Raw genomic sequence first — 21,797 nt, 5'->3', positions numbered from 1 at the left:
ACCTCCCACTGTCGGCTCACACTCTGGGTGACTGGGCGGGAGCAGGAATCAAGCTGCCGATCTCTGATTATAGGGCACCTGCTTTACTGCTGAGCCACTGTGTGTCTGATATCATCCACTTCATATATTTAAATGATATTACCATTTAATTAATTACAAATTATCTGATTGAATTATCTTTCTCATTTGGAAAAACAATTTGATGTGTAAACAAATCCTGCATAAAAACAATAGAGTAATATCTGCTGCATACACATTAAGTAGAACAATGATTTTTGACACAATATTTAATGGTTTTACGGCTTACATTTGCAAAAATCATTAGTGGTGTGATTTGCCTGCTGTGCTGGTGTTGGTGGGCACTGACTAATATCACCAGTGAGGATGCAAACACAGGCTTTCTATCAGGCTTTCAACGGTGGTCTCTCCTCACACCACCAGCTGAGATGCATATCCACTGTCAGCATCAATTCCCAGTCTAATGAAGTGAGTGTGTGTTGGTTGTGCATGTCTGTGAGCTTTTGTTTACTACTAGACTATTGGTTGACAACTCAATATTTTTGCTCCAGTTGACATCTTTGTTGATGAACAAGAGAGATCATTTGATGCTTTAGTTATATACTTGTAATCAGATATCAATCAACCTCAAATCCCCATTTTATAAACTATGGACACATCTTCACAGTAGAACCCGTGGATTTATTTGTTAGAAAAAGGAAAACTGAATTCAAAGTCACATTTTTAATGACATTTATGCAGTGTTTTTAATGCTCACGTCTTTACAGTCTTCATTCATCATTAGCAGTATGGCTGCTCACTCATATATTTTTAGAGAGGACATGAAGGTAGTTGGTGTGAGAGAAGAGGATGCAGAAGACAGGGTTAGATGGAGGCAACTGATTCGCTGTGGCGACCCCTGAAGGGAAAAGCTGAAAGGAAAAGAAGAAGATTGTATATTGGTCTAACCTCAGAGATGAACAATCATGTCATGGCATTGGAGATTAGTTATAAACTTAGATATTCCTGGGCCGTAAACTTAATTTCCACCTTGTGGTATCTATCACTCAGCTGTTGAAGTGGGGGCGGGATTTCCAGGCCTTTGGATTTCCTGTCTTCTATACTTGTTCTCCACCTTTCAAGTAGAAGCACAACGACAGCGGCATCAGTTTCGCTTTACTCAATTCTACTCAACTTTTTCTTTCTACTTGTTACTCCTTTTTTAGTCACATCTGCTATGGTTCCAAGTGAGCTCTGCAGGTTCTAAAAGTTCATATGAAATATTGCAAACCAGAGATTGACCATATAATCATATCCTTGTTATTGGAATCAATGCCTGGTAAGCATAAAACATTCATGACAAATCAATAGTCTCCATATTCAAAAAGCCAAAACTATTTTAGGATGTATTCATGTCTTTCAAAGCTGATCACGTGCATCACGCTGAAGGTCATATCATGGGATGATAAAGAATTATGACATCATTATTCAATCTAGAAGTCCTGTGTTGAAGTGATTAAGAAAAAATAGCTGAGGGCTCACTGAGGGCTGTTGATAATTTATTGTTTTCCCACCTTCACCAACTAATTTACCTTGAAGCCAAACATATTCATCCATTCATTAATTTTTTTATACTTGCTTCTTCTGCTGTCGCAGGTCGCAGAGTGCTGGAACCTATCCCAGCAGACTGGGGGCGTGAGGCAGGGTACACTCTGCGTTCGACACCAGTGCACCGCGGAGTTACATATAGAAAGACACACATGCACGGACACACTCACACCTACAGACTATTTGAGAGTGGCCAATTTGCCTGAGTGCATTTCTGGAAGTAGGAGAGAGCTGTAAAACTCAGAGAGAACCCACACAGACACGGAGAGAACATAGAAACTCTGCAAACCCCTGCGTTGCTGTGTGACGACTGCCGGCCCAACATATTTTACTTCAAAAACCTTTTTTTATTCCTGAAATCTAAAATTCTGAGCTGCTCTTCTGTTTTTGATCATCAAGGAGCTTTGGATTGAGGGTCACAGAATGCCAAATAAAAGTTAATTCTGGCCTACATAGTTTGAATATATTGTATTGAACTTTAAACATCACACATTTTCCATTGTGTACCTAATTAGCCACATAAAACACAAGTCAGTAATATGATTAACAATCAGATTTTAATTTTGGGAACTGGAACTGTGGACAATTAATGATGCTATGGGGTAAAAAAAAGTTCTGTGTTTAAGGGTCTGGAAAGAGCAGAAACAGCCTGGGTTTTCTTTATTTTGAAATTAAATATACATAATTCTCAACTTTTACCTAGCTGAGAGAATCATTGGCTCACTAATATTTATGATTGATAAGGGAAAAACCCAAAAAGTAAACAGAAGTCGTTGTCCCCCACCACCTTTTAGATAAAAAGTTTGAGCTGCTTCCTGGACTCCCCGTGGACACAAGCATCTCTTTTTAGCATGTGCAATAAAATCACTTAATTAGCGCGCCGACATTTAATTTGCACCCTCCACAGTTACAAGCATGACGGTCCGTATCTTACTGTGTTCTATTTCCAGTATATTTATTGGTTTTATTTGCAATTTGTTTTTAGTGCCGTTATGTCTTTAAATGAAGATGATTTTCTTTGAACGTGCTGCAAGCTAAATTTCCCAAGAGGCACAATAAAGAATGAAATTAAGTAAGCTTTTACAGCTATTCATATATTTTGATTGTAAACTCTTAATTACAAAATAACTACCAACTATGGTTGTAAAATAAAATTAGTGTAGCAAAAAGTACAGTACTTATGAAATGTATTGTAGAAGCAGTATATATATGGTTTTCCTTCAGACGGACTCTCCATGTTGAGCGTTTTAATCATATTTGACTCTTTTTGATCTCGTCATCATTCCTTTCTTTCCCTGTCAAAGTTAATCTGTCATTATTTTATAAAATCACAGCAGCAATATTAATAAATTCCAGGAGGTTGTTTTCATAAAAATCTGTTCTCCATTGCTTGCTTGCTTTCAGCAATTCAATCTTTGTATTTACATTCTTTCCTCTGTTTGGCCTAATCTTTGTGTACTCTGTGTTCTGTTACACCAGTCAGCCTTGTGATGACATCATATAAAATAAATCCCAAAAAGCTTGCCAAACAACCACATCATCTGCTAAATTCTACCTCAGCATTGTGTCACTTACACAAGAAAGGCTTCAGAACTTATCGTGTACCTCAAACTACAATGTCAATTGTCTTAAGGAGAAAATGTTCACTGATATCATTATTGATGGGTTAGATTTAATCATTTGTTTCTAAAGCAGGTAATTCTTGCTTTTTGTTCTTGTTTGTTTGTTTATTCTGTCCCAAATGTATGATATCTATTCAGGCAGACAAAAGTCTATCAAAAATCCTTTATTTTAAAAAAAAACTGCTTAATTGGTGGTAAAGTAGAATTTCTAGTATATAGGGACACGAGGTTCGAAAGTTTTATTCCTTTACCAAAGAACTGTTTCTGCTTTCCACCATGAATCTTGGACCATTGTGATGTTTTAGAAGGTGTCTGCTCTTTGACTACTATGATGGTTTATCCTCATTCATTGTGTGGCCTGCAGAGAATCGTAATCACCGCTAGGTGGCAGCGCTAATGGAACATATAGACAAAAGGCTATAGAGCCAGGCTTCCCCTAGTATAGGGAACAAAACTTGAGAGAGACTCAATGTCGGACTCATGAAAAATGTGACTAAAACTGTTTCCACTATGTGTTCTCTTCTTCGCTCATCTCTGGAACCTGGTTACATCCCTGAAGGTTGATAGATTAGAAGACAGTAAAGCCTCAGTATAATTGGTGTTCATAGCAACCCGGTGGGATCGCAAGGCTGTAATTTTCATAACGATACGTGCCTTTTGTCATCCTCTTGTCATCTTCTCATCAGTCAAAGGGTTAAGAAATGTTTTTTTTCTAAATTCATATAATGTGTTATCATATTCCAACATTCCACTTGTGAGATGTGAACATTTTAGTAGAACCTTCACTGAATATAAAGCATTGAGCAAATTGAAATGGCATTTTGGCAGCACTACATGAAAAGTCAAGGGGCACACCAAAGTTATTACATATCATGCTGAGGGGGCTTGAATCTGTCAGCATCCAACAGTTGTAAACACATTTCAATCTGAATCTAATGTGTCAACCTGCTGCTGATGCATGATCCAAACAGCCAACTGATCCGACAGACAGGAGGGAAGGTATTTGAAGGCAGGTGTTAAAGGGTTAATCAATAGAATAAGCAAAAAGAAAGCAGCATGCCATCTTCTTAAAAGCGCTCGGCTTCAGGGGGGTAAGTCCCTCTCTTTGATAGCTCCACGGCTCTAAGGAGAGCTGAGTGTTAGGGTTGGGTAAACCCTCATGGAGAAATGACCCTTTTGAAAAAGGAGCCACATCTTTCAGGTTTAATCATTGGGGTATGAAATAAAGCCAGCGTCCTCTCACGGAGCTAACGAGAGCAAGCCATGACCTTTGACCCTGTAATGCTAAAGGTCACCAAGCTCATGTGAAATTAAGAGCTATTAACAGGGAGGTCATTGCTAATGAGGACCCCTGTCTGGATGTACAACGAAAGCCTGTGGAATGTGGACTCCTTGTGCGCTTGGTGAGAAGCTAAAGCCACAAGCTCTTGTGACTCGGGATTCATTTCACAATACGTTGCATCCTGGGAGTGTATCCGGTGCAATGGAAGTGAAGGCAGTAGCAGATTTAGCTCACAAACAGCTTAAGTTATGCAAAAGGAAGCCGTATAATGTGAAAACAAAAATTGCAGTCAAGGTTAACCTGGGCGGCACAGTGGGAGTGCAACACGGTGGCTCCGGGTTCAAGTCCCGCTCTGTGCGGAGTTTGCATGTTCTCTCCGTGTCTGCGTGGGTTCTCTCCAGGTTCTCTGGCTTCTTACCACCTCCAAAAGCATGCACTTCAGGTTAATTGGCCGGCCCCAAATTCCCCATAGGAGTCAGTGTGTGTGCGTGGTTGTCTGTCTTTGTGTGTGGCTCAGCGGCACACTGGCGCTGTGCCTGGAGTGTCCCCCGCCTCACGCCCTATGCCAGCTGGGATAGGCTCCAGCTCCCCGTGAGCCACTGCGGGAAAAACTGGATGGATAAATGGAAAGTTAACCTTAATATTCATTTTAATGTCATTTGGTGTGAAGAGTTCCCAACACATAGACTATATATAATTTTAATGATCTGAACCCTGACTGAATGGGTTTCAAGAGAAACCGCAGCAAAAATGTGTGGTTGTTGGTCTGTTTATTACTTTTGGATCATTATTCTACCACCTGGGTTGGTTTTCCTTTGTTATTTTAAAGACAAATTTTAAAGATTTTTTTTTCAGGAGTCAAAAATGTTGGAAACCATTAGTTTAATCCTGATGTGTTTATGTTAAAATAACATTTTAAAATAGTAACATTTAAAAAAACATTATGCAATCCATAAAATCTCCAAAAGGAAAGTAACTGTACTACAACTGCCAGAAAAAAAAGAACAAATTGAAATGAATGAATGAATGAATGAATGAATGAATGAATGAATGAATGAATGAATGAAATTAAAGTGAATTGCAAATTTAAAGTGGCAGGAAACAGAAAAACTTTTATTTCAAATAACACTTTAGATTTGTTGTTTTTATCATTACTTAAATGTCAACATCACCAGTTTTACTTTGACTTGGACATTAATTGAGTGTCCCTGAAGTAAACTGGCAACTTGTTCAGGGTGTACCCTGTCTCTTGCCCGTAATCAGCAAGGATAGGGTTCTTTGTAACCCATGGCCTGGATTCGAATGAGCAACTGAAGATGAAATGATTACAATTATCTTATCTTAAAGAAGATAAATGAATGAATGGAAGAATTCCATGTTTAACTTTTTAATTACTTCACCCATCGGTTACGTGATGACCTTACTGCAGCCTGTGCTGCTGGCATTTGGGCACCAGGAGGCCCTGCAGATCAACTGAGGTCTTTTTGAAAGATGACTATGATAATAATGATGATGTTATCTCTCCTTAATGCAGTGGACAAATACCACACAATAAAGATGAGCAATACTTTATAATGTGATATAATTCTAACATTGTAGCTGAAGCAAGCCATCATGCTACTATTGAGTAATAACTTGTGTAACGTGTAATCATAATAGTAATTTTCAAATGGAAAAGCTTACAATTGATGAATTGGCCAGTATCACTGTCTGCCAACCTCTGCAGACAAATAATGACAGTGCCAAAGTTTAAGAACAAATCAAAAACTTCATCATACACATTATAACTACTGTAGTTGAACATCTTCTTCTTTTCCTTTCAGCTTTTCCCTTCAGGGGTCGCCACAGCGAATCAATTGCCTCCATCAAACCCTGTCCTCTGCATCCTCTTCTCTCACACCAACTATCTTCATGTCCTCCCTCATTACATCCTTCTTCAACCAACAGTAGTCCAATTTCCACCGACACCCTGTAGGTCAACAGCGCCGATGGCGGTCGTTGTTAACCCGGGCCTTGACCAATCCGGTATGGAAGTCATAGGTTTGATTCGCATCTTTGATTTGGCAAAAGTTTTACGCCGGATGCCCTTCCTGACGCAACTCTCTGTATTTATCCGGACTTGGGACCGGCACAATAAGACACTGGCTTGTATCCTTTTGTGGCTACGTCAACTAGGGTAGTTGAACATCTCAGTCACAGTAATGAATAAATATATGGATAAAAGATCAGCCTTATGGCATCTGCACTCCCTAAATCTTTCCCTAGGTGTTAGGGAAAGAAATAGACATCACAGAATGCAGCTGCTCACCAATGTGGACAAACTACTTCTAGTAACTGACCAAACGAAATTGATAATACAAATTCACTCTATTGTCTTGAGAAACAGAGCTGTCATAAACCAGACACTGAACTATTATCACACTCAGCTTCATGTTGGTAGTTAAACAACAGCATTGAGCCATGAAGATGAACACCTCACCTTTAGGTTAGACAAACAGTGACACTCCTGCAGACACACACAGGAGGCACTGAAGCTCTGACTTTGTTCAGCTTGGCCGTAGGGACAAAGAACTGGCTTTTGTATAGTGGGGTTCAAGTATCAATGTGTGTGTGTGTGTGTGTGTGTGTGTGTGCGCGTGTGTGTGTGTGTGTGTGTGTGTGTGTGTGTGTGTGTGCGTGTGTGTGTGTATACAGTCTATATTCAGTCGAGATGTTCAGTCTCTCTCTCCCTATTTATACAGCATCCCTCGCTTATTAGCGCTTAAAGATGCACAGCTTCACTAAATTGCAGATTTTTAGTAGGTAGTCACGTGATATATATATATATATATATATATATATATATATATATATATATATATATATATATATATATATATATATATACATATATATATAGTGTAACATGTATTTATTTGGTACCTATAAATATATATAAATATAACCATTGCTTTAACCATATAACCATTCCTTTAAATGTAATGTGGACAGCAGTCAGCGCAAAAATAAATTTGGAAATTGGAATTTCTATTGAAAAATCCAGGTGTTACTGTAGTTTATGTAACTCATACATAAACAAAACTATTGTGAGATCAGTATCAGATAAAATGGCTTCATTGAAGTAAGTATAATTAATCCAGTGGAAGGATCAGTATCTTTATCAATGGTGGTCAATCCAATAGTTTAAAATGGTGACTAGCAGATAGATTCACTTTCAATCAGAAAGAAAAGCTGAAATCTTGATGGGGCTGTTTCTGATTGAGTTAAATCTGCAGCGAGTAACATTAAAAAAATAAAGCAAATATGAACCCAATTGAATCCATGGAACATAACAAATATCTTAATCCATCTATAGCCCTCCAGGGAAGACAGTGACAGCAAAAACTTGATTACCAGTGTCTTATTATTCTGATATCTAAAATTTAGGGATTGTTTACTGATGACAGCAGCCACAGACAGACACAATCTGAATGCAAACCTTGCCCTCCTCAGCAAAGAGATAAGTGAATGTTTACATTCTCCATTTTCAGACAATTAAGACTGATTATCTTCAGTGTGATGATAAATCGTGTACTGAGCGACCAAAGGAAACAGCAAGAGTAATCCTCCAGTGCTTTTAGCTTTATCTTTTTATTTACCACTTGAGGCACTCCATTTATTCAGGTATAGGAGTATATGCAGGCGGCACGTTGGCGCGGTGGTTAGCGCTGTTGCCTCACAACACGGCGGCTCCGGGTTCGAGTCCCGCTCTGTGCGGAGTTCGCATGTTCTCCCCGTGTCCACATGGGTTCTCTCCAGGTTCTCCGGCTTCCTCCCACCTCCAAAAGCATGCGCTTCAGGTTGATTGGCCAGTCCCAAATTGCCCATAGGAGTGAGTGAGTGCGTGCGTGTTTGTATGTCTTTGTGTGTGGCTCCGTTGTGCACTGGCGTTGTGCCCGGAGTGTCCCCCGCCTCATGCCCTATGCCGGCCGGGATAGGCTCCAGCTCCCCGTGACCTACTGTGGCGGATACAGCGGGCGGTACATGAAAATGAATGAATGAAAGGAGTACATGCATAAAATCACAACAGCACAAACACACACACACACACACACACACACACACACACACAAAGCTCCCAACCCAAAACATCCAACAGGACATGTGATAATCAGGTTAGGGGAGCTTTTGGGTCAGTTGGTACCTTTTTCTAGTACAAAAATATGGCATCCTTATTCATTATAAAACATGAATACACCAACCTGGAGCTCGGAGTTTGACCAATCACAGGCTATAGCTAAAGATGAAATATGAATGATTTAATATGAATAGAGAAGAAATGTAGAAAAAAGAGAAATATTTCTATTATATATGCTCCATAGTCCTTCATCATGTCTTGGTAAATGTATATGGATTGGAGATTTTAATTCAACGCGAAACCTAACAGGTGATCTTTTGCTCTATGGCTTCCAAACAGAATGTAATATTTTGGGGTTTTTTTATGTTCCACAGCTTGGTTCACGCTAAACGGTTCAGGATTTATACAAGGCAACCAGTCCTCAAGCCCAGGGTGACTCTGACCAGCACATCATCCATGTATCTCATGTCCCATAGTTGTGCCATAATGGATAGCAGAGGCAGCGAAATAAACTGTTTGGGGCGTGAGCTGTGTGCAGAGGAGGTCAGACATGCTGATTTATGGCTTCTATGATAAATCACCTCCTTCTTCAGGGAAGAGGTCACCGTCAGATCCTCCTGACTGAGGAGCATGTGTGGACTCAGCTGTGGCCTCCCTGACCTGCAGGCAGAGTCGCAGTGCCAACTGAATATTCACCCCCCCCCCCAGCTCATCACTCGTCTCTTCCCCATCCTTCTTTTCTTTCCTCCTTTGCCTCCTCCAGCTTTAGTCCTTTCACTGTTTATGTCATTCTTCATTCTCTTGTTCCACATTCTCCTTTTACATATCTTTGTCCCCCTCCTTTTGATTTTTGCTTGGTTTTCTGTCTAGAATTTCACAAATCCTATTTTAAATCTGATCCTTCTCCTCTTACCTCATTTAATCTTCTCCTCCTCTTCCTTTTTCAGTACACATTTTGCTACCGCATTGCATCTTCCTCTCCTCCCTTTATTTTTCATCCTCTTATTTGTGACAAACTGATCTGTAAATCCTACTTCTCCTTTTCCGCTATTTCCTACTTTTAAAGTTGATTAAAATTAATGTCTTGATCATTTAAGTGTCTGCCGCAAAGACCCATTAAAAATTATGCATGAGACAGTGAAACACATTTCCTGTGCCAGTCAGGGTTGCAAACTTTTGCATCACTGTCAATTTTCAATTCATCGGGATATTTACTGAGTCTGGTGATGTAATTTAGCCTGTTTTGCACAAAGCGTGCGGCACACATGTCTGGAAATAATAAAACAAAAAGTGTTTTCTGTTTATGCATAAGAATATTGGTTGAATAAAACATTCTTTTGTTTTTGGGTGCAGTACTGCAATTTGTATTCATCATTCCCAATAAGAAATATTGATGAGTGTAACATGTTTCTTCCGCTTGACCAAAAGATCAATAATTTGACTTTTGCCAACACATTTAAACAATGTCCTTTCTCAAGTGTCCACTGAAAACTAGCCAGTTGAATTATTTTGCGTTGACCTGAACTGTAATTGATCATTAATGGTAACGGAAAATAAGCTGGAAAGAATTGCATCAAAGAAAGAAAGTTTAAACAGGTTGCTTCATTAATTCTTCATTTCTATCTTGTGTATAGCAAACCCTAATTTCCCATTTCCCACCAGTACAACATGGCCTCCTATATTATTCTCCAAACGAAATTTTCCAGGAGTGCCACTTGTCCTCTGATCTATTAGTGCAAAAACATTGGTTCATTTCCTAACTGAATAGCAGAAGAATTGGATGACGTCTGATATGACCTTGTTCTTTTGAAGAGGACTGATGGTTTTCTCCAGGTAAGTCTTACTGAAAGAACTGGCTGTTGTCTCAATCACTGTATAGAGCATGATGAGGACATAAGAGCAGTAAACTGGAATACTTTATGTATGCAACCTTGTTTGTCAAACGAGAACTCAATGAACTATCAGTGATTAAAAGTGGAGCTATCCTCAGCTGGGTTCCAGGGAAGGTAATGGAATTGATGTTCTTGTGACATGTGGCGACAAATGAGAGGGTGGATTTACAGTCAGATGGTGTGGAAAAGACTGAACGAGTCATGTCTTCCGAATCATGACTGTCATAGACATAATAATGTGTATACTGGATTTTTTTTCAACAGTATAGTGTGTAAAATGAATACTGCAACAATTCTCTTAATGAAGATTAAATCTGCAAATTCAGTATATCATTTAAATATCTGTCTCACATTCTCTGTCATATATCTGTTGGCTTCACTCTGCTCAAAAGGAAAAGATTCAACTCTGCTTCATCTGATATGATACTTCACTGGTACCTTTATTTTTATGCTGCTGGCTGCCTTTTCATAATCTCTAGAGGACGCCTCACTTTCTCCTGTGTCCCCAAAATGGCAAACACTGAAGGTGAGAAGTATCAGAACATTTGGGCCCATTTCAGAATGCCCATTTCAGAATGCCATCAAGGCTCTTCTGGAATAATGCATTTTTGGTATGCAGAGTTGTGTGCGAGCAGTTATACGTTAAACAAAGAAGTGAGGACAGCGGTTTGAAGTTTGTTATAGAATAGAATAGAATAGAATAGAATAGAATAGAATAGGAGCTTTTATTGTCATTATCTAGGCAAAAATCCAATGAAAAGACAATACACAAAATTTATACATCATGGAGGCATGTTTGGATAAGGAATAAAGTTAAGGAAAATGTCCTTAAAGACCTCCCAGCTGGATTTAAACTATGACTATGAGATCGATGTCCCTCATCAGCATGGAGCACCTGATCCCAGCTTCTTTGTCACACTCTCCACTTTTCTCATTAGGCGTCATTTCTGCAAAAATATATGGACACACTGAAGGGAAGTATGACCTCAGAGAGATGCATGTTTTCGTTCCCACATATCTGAATGTCTTGGTATGTGCATGTGATGCTGCAATACGGAGAAACAGGCGGCAGACACCCACTTGCAGTGTGTGTGCGTGTGTTTGTGTGTGTGTGTGTGTGTGTGTGAGTGTGTGTGTGTGTGTGTGTGTGTGTGTGTGTGTGTGTGTGTGTGTGTGTGTGTGTGCGTGTGTGTGTGTGTGTCACTGGAGCCTGTCATCTGATTACAGGTCAGACTAATCTAATCATCTGTGAGCTCAGCATGGATGCGTTTATGAAAGACGCTGCAGTGCTGGACAAACAGGCCTCTGTCCAACACAGTCATACCTTTTCCTCCATCACAAATTGTGTCTGGGCCAATTCTGATAGCCCGTGCCTGTTTCCCAGACTTATGACTGTGGGAGCGAGGAGTAGTTGCGTCAATCTAGGTACCTCAACAACTCTGGTTCAAGTGTAAACAAGGGGTCACATATGGCCTGCAAAACACAAGCTGCTCGGTCCGACACCTGAGGGACGACCAGGTGTGATGGAGGCAGAGGTGTCTCAGAGATTAAGCTGCTGTTATCAGCGAGGCTTACAGGACTGGACAGGCCACTCAGCTGTACTCCTTGAAATCACATTGACAAGCAGACAGAGCTCCCTCAAATGAACCCTGAGACGGTTTGTCTGCTTTACCATTCTGAGGTTTTGCTTGTGAGAGTTGACAGCTGATAGAGATTTTCTCAAGCTCAATCAGCTGAACAACTTGAGGTAAAAGAGATCAATATTTTTCATTTTTAACACACAGGCGGTATCGACCATCTAAAGCGCCCTCTTTAGAGGCCACCAAGAGGCTTTACGTGCTATGATAAGAAGCATATTATTTTAATCATTGTCATCTTTCATTGTCTCCTCTCTCATCTGTCGCTCTTACAGAGGAAGATGGTTTGGTGGGTGGGGATGGGAGCGTTATATGAAGCTGCATTGAGTGCTCCAACATCAGTGACGTGAAACAGATTGGTTTACCCATCTCCAAACCAGTGCTTTATTTTTTATTTTTACTTAATTGAATTTTTCACGTTATTTGTTGTAATAAAATTATATTTTAATGATTCCTTATGGAAACACCTTAAAAGACAGTAATGAAATAATTTTTCCATTATTTCCCACCATCACTAGCACTGATTCCATATGATACAATGGCCATAATACCAATGGCACACTTTTTGTCAGTAGTGGTACCACTTCCATGACACCTAGAATTGTTGCATTCGTGGGCATAAAGTAACAATAGGATTTGCAGTTATTGCAAAAAGCCAAAATATACTCTGAATGTTGCTGATACAAAAGAATTGTTGCAGAACTATGGTCTTATCCTCTTCTGGTATTTCACTAAGAGTGCACTGATAGCTCTGACTTTACTGTCATTGCTATCTTTGTGTGTTTACTGCATAAACAGAATTAAGTTAAACTTACAAACAAGGACAGGAAACATTTAACTGTTGAGCTGAGCTTGCCCTTTTCACTGATGTTTTTCTCCTGTCAATGGTTGATCCTCTGACAGGACAATGAAACCAGGGACATGTGTTGATGAAGTCACTTGAAATAAGTGCAATTAAAAGAGAACTAGTCCAGCCAATGACAATTGATTATGAGCAAAAAAAAATCTGAAAAAAATAGTTTTTACATTTTCAAATGTAATTTTACGTCTTCAGATGTTTTGTTCTCCCAAAATGCTCTTCATTATAACCAGTGTCAGCAATGTTTCTTTTTTAACTTTGGCTGCCAGCTAAAATTCATGAATGTGTGTTACATGAATATAATTCTTGTAAGTTTTTGTGGTTAACAAAAATGAGAAAATCTTAATGTCTGTAGGCTACATTCACAAATGGGTGTTCTGCCATGTCAAGGTTCAATAAAGCAAGGCAGTGACGATCCACTTGGTGTGTAACTGCTGTTGAAACAGCATGTTTACCTGTCAGTGCTGAAGGTTGTAGTATCAGTATTACCAACAGCTGTAACAACACAGATATGTGTAAGCACTCTGAGGAGCCATGAGCAGCTAATGGTCATATTAGCATAAGAAAACAATGAACATATGTATTCATGACTACAACCACATTTGCACACATTCTATGATGAAACCATAATGTTAGAGAATCAATCATGTCTTTGTGTACTATCACTGCGTCCAATATAAAACAACAATCAGGTTCCATCAGTTTGTCAGGAGGCAAACAAACAATATATGTAATGTTATTTATTGGCCAAATTGGCAGATGAAATACAAACCATATTCATAAAGTGGAAATAAGAGGCAGGCAATGCAAAGCTAATGGCTTCTGCTAACACAGCAGGGTTTATTGTTTCACTGCAGTAATAGACTCTCAAGGACAAACTATTGTTTGGAACAGGCCTTAATGTTTGCAGAAAATCACATAATTATTCTGAGAGATGAATGTGGTGGGCTGAAGGTCTGGGTAATTTTGCATTTTTATTAAAATGACTATTCAACACACAATCAAAAATAAGTTTTTTTTCCTGTAGTCCTATCAAACCCTGTAGAATAGATTGTTGAGATATTGTCTGTAGACTCTCTTCTCTCAAACATAATGGAGCTAAATGGCATGTGACCTGAGGAGCTCACAGTGCCAAAGTGATGTGTATAATGATGTATACCCAAGTTGGTCTAGAAAATACACAAACCATCTGAGTTAGTGCACTACACCAGGGGCCGCAGTAGCTCAGTCCACTTGTTCTTGGGCTGGGGACCGAAGAGTGGCAGGTTCAAGACCCATCTGGACCAAAGATTTTGCAGTGTGAACTAGTGGTTCACCTCCTGAGCACTGCTGAGTGCCCTTGAGCAAGGCACTGTCCCCTTCAGAAGTCATTGGGGACACACCATGAAGGAGCTGCCCGCCGCTCTACCTCTCATAATCTGTATGCTTACAGGCTCTTTGTGTGTGTGTGTGTGTGTGTGTGTGTGTGTAAAAAACTAACACTAGTAGACAAATGATTTCCCTAAGGCGGAGTAAGAAGTTTGACTTCTTCTGATTCTGTGTCCACTATAAAAACCTTGGAAAGTTAAGTTTTACTTTTTATATTACATTTTCTCATATCAAACATTAAGTATATTATGAAGACTAAAATCTAAATGTTTACTATCAAAAAGTAAAAAGTTGCACCAAGAATACTGATATCTACTAAAATATTGATGTCATTGGACCAACGAGTGAAGCAAACAAAAGTTAACACCACATTCTGCTAGAAGATTCTGTGACCTCAAACGCCACTCACATCAATCATTTGTGACAGAAGGAGGCACATTTATTCCATTGTTTTTCAAAATAAAGGAAAATTTAGATATTTTTATTAGATATGTTCCTTTTTTTTTTATCAGTGGAACGATTTGGTTTGTCTTCAGCTTCACCAGACAGACAGAACCATCAATGCCCTGGTCTGATGAAGGCGGAGTCAAGGGAGGTCCAACAGCAGGAAAAGTGGAGGACTGCTATTGCTCCTTATTTGCATCAGTGAAATAGAGATTAACTCTACTAGTGTAATCACCACAACCACCACCATCATCATCATCATCATCATTATCATCATTAACATTTGACTGTATCTTGACCTCATCCTCATGGCTTCATACAATGGGCTTTCTCAATGAAAGCACAAAAGTTTTAAAATGTTTTCACACTGCCAGCCTCCCTCTGTAGATGAGATAGATTGAGTTCTTTTATCTGAAACTCAGCTCACTTCAGTCTATTATACGAATCTTTTGTTTTTTCATGACAAGGTTACAATAACCAGGCGCCCCAGTTCTATGAAATGCTGATTACCTTGAGCTATCACTGCCAGGTCCCTTTCAACGTTCTATGAATCACTTCAGCTGAATGCATTGTGTGACAGAAACCAGGGACTGAGAGGAATTTACTCACTTTGTGTATTCTTGCTGTCAGGTAAATGTCAATGTCACATTGTCCATTTCTGCAGGAGTAGCAAGACTTTTTTTAAAAAAAATTTAAATTAATGACTTGCTTTCTTCAAGTTGAAGGTGGTGTAAAATTCTTTACCATTCAGTGCAAACATGAAAGATAGAAGTGCCATGATTTTAATACAAAGACCTTTCTTCCTCATCCTGTTCTAAAAATGTGACCCCTATTTCTATACTCTGAGCAGCCCCTAGCAGATTTATCCAATAATCCTTCCTGGCAATTCACCAGTGAGGGCTTTTGGGATTGTGAAGGAGATTAACTAAACAAATACATCACCTTTTGAGGCTAAATCTGTCTTCAAGGAGACTGGTGAGGGATGAGCCGCTGTGCAGGGAAATAAAGACAATGAATGAGACCAGGGTGTCCATTTGTGTCAGCAGGGTGATCTGATAGCTTCTGAGGCCATCCTCTGACCTGTAAATCACATATTTTATCTGTACAGCAATCAATGTGTCACTCACTGTTGCCATGTCCTTGGGAAAAAAGTGGCAAAAAATGCTTTATAGCCTTGACCCTCCTTGACATCCTTGACCTTTCTTGAATGAAGTATTTTTAGGAAAATAAGATAATAAATATCATAATATAAAATCATAAATTATTCATTTATGTATTTATTGTAGTATGTTTTTAAATATTTGCATGAACTGTAACAGGAAATAATGTGTTGTCTGCAGTTCCTGATTTGGATCCATAAGATTCCTTGTTGACTGACATGATCAATATGTCTTGTGGAAATGCTGATATCAAGGCTTAACATCCCACTTCAAATGTATTTTTATATGTCATTGAAAAAATGATATTAACACGTTTTTGTGTAAACAATGGCTTATCTGCATTTATTGTTCCTTTTCACAAGGTTAAATTGCTATTTGTTCATCCACAGTTTGCTTCCAGTTCTTCCATTCCATGTTCTTATCTTTGAAACATTCCGCTTGGTCCCTTATCCTACAGTCAGGTGCATTCACTCAGTGTAAAGTGAACTGTTTGGGTAGTTTGACAGCTGATGAGAAAAGCAGGTGTTAGTGCTACAACCAACACAGAAAACCTAAAAGTCATTTAGGTGGAAGCCACTAACGCAGCAGGTTCATCAGCAGCGGCGTTCCAGAAGACACCCTCATCAATTGCTGACATTTCCGTGCCCTATAATTGTTTTTCTTTTGAATACAGTTGTGAACATGATATTTTTCCTGCTGTGTTCTCAGTATTACACTACCTGTGGGGCTGCATAATAGGTAGCATTCAGATGCATGGTAGCATAACGCAATCGTCACATTCCCTGCATCTAAAAGCCTCTGGAAAACCCCTATAACAATAATGGTGACTCACGTCCCTTACTGAAGCTTCCTTGCAGCCTCTGGACGTCTGTGCAGTATGTAGCCTCTCTTTTCATTCTTTCTGTTTGAAATTAATTTATAGCATTCTTTTGTGGCTGCGGTGGCTGAGTGGTTAAGACATTGGATTTGAAATCCAATAGGATCGTCCTGGTTCGAACCCTGCTCGCAGTGTATGCTTCTCAATTGCACTGGAAAGTCTTTAAATCTTTTTGTGACACTGATTTTCAGTGTTTTTTTTAGATGATTTTGGATTAGAACAGACAGCTTTTATTTTATCTGACGTGACCCTTCTTGACAGAAGCAGAGTCAGCTTGGAGTGGAAGTTCTCCTGGATCAGGTCAGGCCACTCCTGCTCTTCTGGGGCAATGAACAGATTAAATGGATTAATTGATTTTGGTATTTTAAATGGGAATTTTTTTTCCCGAGTTATCAGTTCTTTAACATCCAAGAGCAGTCAGGGTACAAAATGAACTGGTATCTCAAGGTATAACTGTATTATGTGACTGTATGTAACATCACATGCTAATGTCACACACCATTGGTTATCTTTTCATGGAGAATGATTTTTTGTATCAGGAAAGCGTTGGCATTTATTTATACTGCGGTTTTGTTTACATGTCAAGTTGCTGCGGTGGCTAAGTGGAATAATAGAGAACAACGTAACTCAATATGACCTGTACCTGGGTTGTATTTTATTGTGTTATTTTCATGTTGTCAAATTATAGTCATGGTCACAGTCATTGTCCGCCTGTAGGACTTAATGATGCAGGAACCAATATTTTCGGGTGAGGTTTCTGTCTGGAAGCACTGACAGAAGCTAATGCAAACTATGAATATTTTACTATTTGATGTGAACTTTTGGTAGAGTTGATTGAGATACTTAATGTAAATTAAGTTACATTATGGTAATTTATTTTGTTTGTGTGTTGTTTTTATGTCTTGTTATTTTTCCTGATAAGAATGGTGTTTTTGTATTTAGAGTAGTTCTGACATTTAAATGACCTCAAATGGCAATTTTTGATTGGAATTCGATAAATAACTACTTTTGAACAATTTGGCTTACAAACAACCTCTTGGAACCAATTCTGTTTGTATGTTGAGAACTACCTGTACTTTGGACTCATGAAGACTCTTTGACTTTAATGAAGTGTTTGTCATAAAGGGGCTTCATGAATCTGAAAAACCAGAGCCGTATAAGAAAAAAATGTTTTTGGCCTTTCCGTCCTGAAGAGACTGGGCTTCATATTTAAGAGACTTGAGGGAAACATCACCTGGTCTTCTGTCTATTCCAAACTATTTGCATTCCCAGATGGTCAAATACAAATATTTTGTTACAAAGTTCCCTGTAATATTGTGACTGGATAGTGTACAGAGAATTTCAGCAAAACCGCTTTTGGTGAGAAACCAAAACTAACTGATCAGGTTTGGGAAAAGATTGGCTGTTGTTTATGTGACCCAAGTTTGGTTCTTGGCGTAATGTATTTAAAATAAAACAAAACTGACTAATCAACTCACTCCCTGCACAAACTTTGTCTCTCTTCACATCTACTACTGCTCTAAATGGACTGAAATGAAACTTGTGAATCCGTATCATTTGCCATAGGAAACAGCTGTCACAATTTCAATGTATAGTCAACAATATTTTCTTCTTGTAGTTTTGACTGCACAGACTTTACAGACTGCAAATCCTTTGGGATTTTAGCTATTTTCTTTGTGATTTCTTCACCTTATATCTTCTGTCTCGCTTGTATAAGTGTGCCTCATTTTTGTTGTGGGTGCGACTGACTGCAGTCAGCTCTTAGAGTGATGAACGTTGAATGGTTCTTCATAGGTGTACTGTAAGCTGCAATTCCCTGCTGTTTTCTCATAACTTAAAATTGAAAGCTTTTCATTCAGGGTTCTAAACATGTCAGTGTGCCTGAGTTTAGAGGAATGCCATTAAAATTACTGATGTTTCCAAGATATGAGGTGTGTCTACTAGCTTTAGGCCTTTCAACTTTGTAAAGCTCAACATGCATCCATTTTCTTTATTCTCTCTATGGAGCATTGAGTTAGCTTGGGGGGCTAAAGAATTCATGCTCGCATTCACACTTCCAGGGGTGACTTGTACACCTGTAAGTCACTTACAGTATATAACATGTATTTGTAGTGTGGGGAAAAAGTCTGAAAAAGTTCCAGGTCAGGTTCCAAACCCACCCTCATGATGCTCATCAACAGTGATAACCACTGTCCCCTTTAACATTACTGTAACTTGAATGAACTTCATTTGTAAGCTTTAGAAGCTGTGAGCTTACATTTTAGTCAGATTTGGTGCTCCTGTAGGCAATGCTGCAATAAGCCTCCAGTTCTCCTTCTTCTAAACAAAGTCTCCTTATTTACCTGTTTGTATACATTATTTTGTATCTAATGTTGTGTACATATTTAGATTTGAGATAAGATAATCTGAGGTGAATCCAGTAATTATGTGATATGAGTTCAGAATTGATTTTTAAACACCAGTAGTTTGAGCTAAGTAACAGGTAAAAACAAGCACCAATGTATGAAAGAATCATACAACATAAGCAGATTGCTACTGTCATTGCCACGGCCACTTGCTTGTATTTTATTTCATGAAGACCAGCTTAAATCTGCAGCCTGCCCATCTGAGGGACTGGTTACAAATGGTTTACTCTAAAACAGTTAACTTTGGTTGTGAATTGCCTAAGCAGATGAGTTATGTAAACTCTCTGGACAATCCACTTAACATGTTATCGATGAATGTAAATAGTCAGAAGGCTCTGTCCAGACCCATGTTTCACAAAATGAAAAATATCATTAATTTCATTATATCATCAGGTGATAACACGTCAAACATGAACAAGCCTTCAGTCTGTGAAGACCTGGAAGCCCTCAGCCGACGAGAAGGAAACTGATTCGATTACCAAATAGAAATGCAATTGTGTTTAACTGCCGTAAACATTGCCTGATTTGCTTTGCTTTTACACTGAAGCAAATTCATGGGATGAAAGAGACAAACATGCTGAAGTGACCAAGTTGACAAAATTTCCCAATGTGTTTCTGTTCTTCTGTGGTTTATAGACACTTCTGAGCCTGACTTGGTGCTAACCGCAGTTTCCCCTCATTCGATGGAATTCAACTTTTATGATTTGGAAAATCACAGACCCAACAAGAATTGCATGTTTAACCAAATCCTGCAGCTATCAATGATGTCTGCTTCCAGATCTTGCCACAGAAGAGATGGAAAAATTCCCACAGTAATGAGAGCAGCGGGGATGAGAAAGAGCCTGAAAAGGTTTCACATGTGAAAGACTGTAACATAATCCAGTTTATATCTGATATAAATGAGGAGAAAATATAAATGAATAAATGGTTGTCTTTTATTTACTTTGAACAGCAGAGAATCCTCAAAGAAAAAGTCCTCTTTCTTGGTGTCATATGGTCCACAGAGACTTGACTATATTTTTTCCATTAATATAGAGTGGTACCTCTACTTACAAAATTATTTGGGATGCGTTTTTAATGCAAATGCCCTAATCCGTTCCAAGCCCCCAAAAATTCTGACATAATTTTTTTATAAAACATAAAAATGCATCAAAACATGTAACAAATACATGTTACTATTAGATTATTGCACAATAAATGAGAGTTGTGTATTGCGTAAAAAATAAAGAATAGATTAAAAAATAATAATGACGGCCATTTACCTTTTAACAGCTGTCCCCATTGTTTTTCTCCTCTTTGGTTCATGCGCTCCTATCTCACGATGCTGAACAACAGAGTGAATTCCAGTCCTCCTTTTGAACTTCTCCAACCACCCACGCGATGCCTTCAACTCCTTAAACTTCCTTTTGCTTTAATAATGTGGCGACTGTAGATGCACTACGGCCATATTCTTTGGCAAGATCAACCAAACGCATCCCTTTTTTCATGCTTTTCTATTATCTCTTGCTTTGTTTGTACGGACAAAAAAACCTTCCTTCGTCTTTTCTTTTCCTCTTTTCTCCGTCACTTTCTTGGGGTCTATAGCGAATACGTACTCAAAAAGTTGATATATTTGCGCAAAACTATCAGACTACCTCACGGGTCGAGTGCCGAATGCCAAAGACACTGAATAAGCATCGATCTAGCTTGACACAGAGGTGGAGTGGCATCCCTCTTAGCCAATGCGATGCCAGGAAGACACGAGCAGTGATACCTCTACTTACGAATGTCTGTACTTACAAAATTTTCTATAAAAATAAAAACACAGTATCGGCTGATAGTTGAATATCCCACAGGTTCCTGAACGCAACATTCTCATAGCTGCTCTGCCATTGGCTATTACCTATTACGTACCTTCCCATTGGCTAAGAGGGATGCCACTCCACCTCTGTGTCAAGCTAGATCGATGCTTATTCAGTGTCTTTGGCATTCTGATAGTTTTGCGCAGATATAATAACTTTTTGAGTACGTATTCACTATGGACCCCAAGAAAGGGACTGAGAAAAGAGGAAAAGAAAAGACGAAGAAAATAGTTTTTTTGTCCATACAAACAAAGCAAGACATGATAGAAAAGCATGAGAAAGGGATGCGTTTGGTTGATCTCGCCAAAGAAAATGGCCAAAAATCTATAATCAACACGTTATTAAAACAAAAGGAAGTTTAAGGAGTTGAAGGCATCGTGTGGGTGGTTGGATAAGTTGAAAAGGAGGACTGGAATTCACTCTGTTGTTTGGCATCGTGAGATAGGAGTGCATGAACCAAAGGGCAAAAAAACAATGAGTACAGCAGTTAAAAGGTAAATGACCGTCATTATTATTCTTTAATCTTTGTTTTGTACGTTATGCACAACTCTCATTTATTGTGTAATAATCTAATTGTAACATGTATTTGTTACATGTTTTGATGCATTTTTATGCTTTATCAAACATTTATGTCGTAATTTTTGATGGCTTGGAATGGATTAGGGCATTTGCATTGAAAACGCGTCTC

This window comes from Antennarius striatus, chromosome 15 (assembly GCF_040054535.1).
Source record: "Antennarius striatus isolate MH-2024 chromosome 15, ASM4005453v1, whole genome shotgun sequence".
Lineage (NCBI taxonomy): Eukaryota > Metazoa > Chordata > Actinopteri > Lophiiformes > Antennariidae > Antennarius > Antennarius striatus.
Note: the sequence above shows the minus strand (reverse complement) of the source record.